We start from the raw sequence: 3,228 nt of genomic DNA, 5'->3' as shown, positions 1-3,228 counted from the left end.
TGTGACATTACTTCCGACGGATGACGTGACGGCGTAGCAGACGTCACTTCCGCAATATTCCCGCCACAGGAGACCACCAAAATATCGCGAGATTTCTTACGGCGCTAAACGAGTTTTTACGTGTCTAGATTGCACAGAGATCTAACGGAGGGAAACTTCGCTATTATTATTTTTTTAAACTTCGTATATGATATATTTTACCTTGAGAAAAATGCGGAGCTGTCTCGAAGTCTGCCTGCATCAGGCATATGGAATTTGGGAAATGCTAGCGGCTACACTTTACGCCTGCCCTGAAATAAAATCCTCAAGAAGACACCATGATTGTTACTATTATCTGCGAACACTCCTGGCCGTTCTCTTCTCTCCGGCCAAACTAATTTTTTGCACAGATGTCTTTCAAATATATCTGGACCTCTCCCATTTTTTCTGCAGTGACTCTAGGTTATGAATTTAGACTTGGTGTTCTTTTCTTAGTGTTATTTGCTTTTCTGATAACTTTCAGTCTCAATGACTGATTTAAATACCTCAATTCTTCCACAAGTCTGGCTTTCAATAAATGTAAAATTTCTTTTCCTCACTTCCCAGGCCCTATGTGCAGATTGCCTGTAAACATTAAGTTGCAACCTGCTGAAAGGTATGGAACACTAAGTAACTTGATTTTCTCTTAGCAATCTGGGATCAAGAGAAATGAAGATGCTGAACTGAGTAAAAGAAAAGATGAAAGTGGGGAAAAATCAAGGGATAGGGGAATCTAGGGTACAGACAAGAGCATGATTGATTATGCCATAGGATCCAGTGTGGTCAGGAAGGTAAGAGAAACCAAACTAGCTGGCTTGATTGGGTGGGGGGCAGCTGGGAGAGGAGGATGGATGAAGTGGAAGCACTATGTTTCTTTATAGTGTTTTATAACTTCATAATTTTCAAGGTCTAGTTCCTTAATGGACATTCCATCTGCAAGAGAATGGAGTCTGTATCCTACACTTACTTGTATCCATATAGGGCATCAGGTTGTGCTAGTCATGAAGTAGGATCTCATTAAGTAATTCATAAACAGTTAATGAATGAATATCTGCAAGAAGTAAAATTCTTTTCCTTACATCTATAGTTTGCACCCTTTACCCAAAGAGAAGCGAAATCATTTATTCGAGAAACCTCTTTGCTGTGGCATCACCTAGAAGTTGTCTTTGCATAATACTCATTTATAAAATCAGCTCAGGGGTTCAGAGGTGACTCTGATTTTGGATTTGGATCTTGGCCAAATATAGTAATTGTCTGATAATTCTCTGTTGCAAGAAAAAAGTCAGAGATTTAATACTTTATTATACAAAGTACTAGATCGGGATGGCCAAAGTGGCTCAGTTGGTTAAGAGCTCGCTCCAGAGTGCGAGCTCTGAGCAACAGCAGTTCGATTCTGGGCCCGAGCTGAGCTGCCAACAGGTGGCAGGAAGGTTCAGCTAAAAAAAACAACAACAAAAACCCCCACAAAATACTAGATCAAGGAGAGACAGCACAGGGAAGTATGAGGAGGAGAATATGGGGGAGTATAGATAACCCAGAAGGGCTTATAATTTTAGTAATGGCTTAACATGGTAAAATGACAAGGATAAGAAATTAAGTTCTTCTGTTCTCTCCCCACCCCCTAACCCCATCCCTGTCCCAGCTAGAATATAAACTTCATGAAAATTCATTGCTGGATTCCCAGTACTAGGCTAATATCTAGCACATAGTAGGGACACCATAAATTCAAATAATGAATGAGTAAATGAATGACTGAATGATGGTATTAAATTATTTCAAGGTGCTACAAGGTACTTTGTGAGATCTATGGATATTAGCAAAAAAATATATTTTTGCTCAGAGACCTCCCATGTGCCTTGTAACTAGAAAGAGTTGTTCTGGATGGTGAACGTCTTTCATGTATTTGACAAATATTTGAGTGCCTACCCTGTGCCAGGCATTCTTATAGGCACTAAGGACATAGCAGTGAACAAAATATAAAAACATCTTTATACTTCATGGACCTTATATTCTAGTAAAGGGAAGCAGAAAATAAGCAAATATGTAGTGTATTAGATAACACTAAATGCTACAGAGAAAAATTAAGCAGGATAGGGGACTAAGATGTTCCATCGTGGTCAGGAAAGTCCTCACCGAGGAAGTGACATTTGAGTAAATGACTTCATGGAGATAAAGGAGCCAGCCATGAAAATAACTAGAGAAGAGCATTCCAGGCAAAGCATATTCAAAGACACCAAGGCAGGAGTGTGCCTTCTATGTTCTCAGAACAGTCAGACCTTAAAAAATCACAGTATTTAAGTGATTGTCAATGACCTCCATTTAAAATGAATGAATTAACATTTTTATCAATGTAACAACTAGTATACTAAATTTGTTTATTTTCAGTGCTCATCATATGATGGAAACCTCACAACAAACTTAGGTAGAAAGTACCCTTATTATTACCTTCATTTTCCTTCTCAGAGAAGTTAAGTAACCCAAGAAAACACAACCTCCCTCACTGTTTCCTTTAGGAGCTGACAGAGGATGGACATGGGGATTGTTTCTATCATACAGTCATTGAGGTGCTGCCTACCACTCTGCATTCCCTTGCTCTGGTGTCTGCTAGTATTGCTGTCCTTGTGCTCTTTTGGCGGCTGCCCACACCATTTTCCACCTTCTGTAGACCACCACCTTCAGGGGTTCATGTTCCTCTCCAGGTATCAGGGAAGCAACTTTTGTGCCTCCTAACCTATTCTTTCAGAGTTCTTGGCTCCTTATGACATACTTTTTTTCCCCTTTTTTTTTTAAAGATTTTTTATTGGAGAATTGGGTATGGGAACAGCGCTGGGGAATTGGGGGAAGGGGAACAGACAAGTTGCTATCCTTTTTGTTCTTCAGTCTAGTTGTGGAGGACGTTGCTTCACTGGCCCAAGTTGGCACCATCATTGCGTTCTTCCGGGTGAGGCAGATCAGTCGCCGGCTTCTGGATGGCTGCTCACTGCGGCTGCTGGCCGCTCATGCTGGCTGCTGGCTACACACGGTAGCCCATGGCAACCCACTGCCACAGGGGCTGCAGCCTACGCCGTCGCCAGTGACTCACGGCAGCCCAGCTCCAGGTTGAGCTGTTGTTCAGCATCTTAGCTGTAGAGGGCAGTGTCACTGGCCCTCATATGTGGGATCCGAACCGGGGCCCTCTGACATCCCAAGCCAGCTCTTAACCAACGCGCC

Source organism: Hipposideros armiger, unplaced genomic scaffold, assembly GCF_001890085.2.
Source record: "Hipposideros armiger isolate ML-2016 unplaced genomic scaffold, ASM189008v1 scaffold_23, whole genome shotgun sequence".
NCBI classification, from domain to species: Eukaryota; Metazoa; Chordata; class Mammalia; order Chiroptera; family Hipposideridae; genus Hipposideros; species Hipposideros armiger.
The sequence above is the reverse complement of the archived record's forward strand: the minus strand, read 5'-3'. Positions refer to the sequence as shown.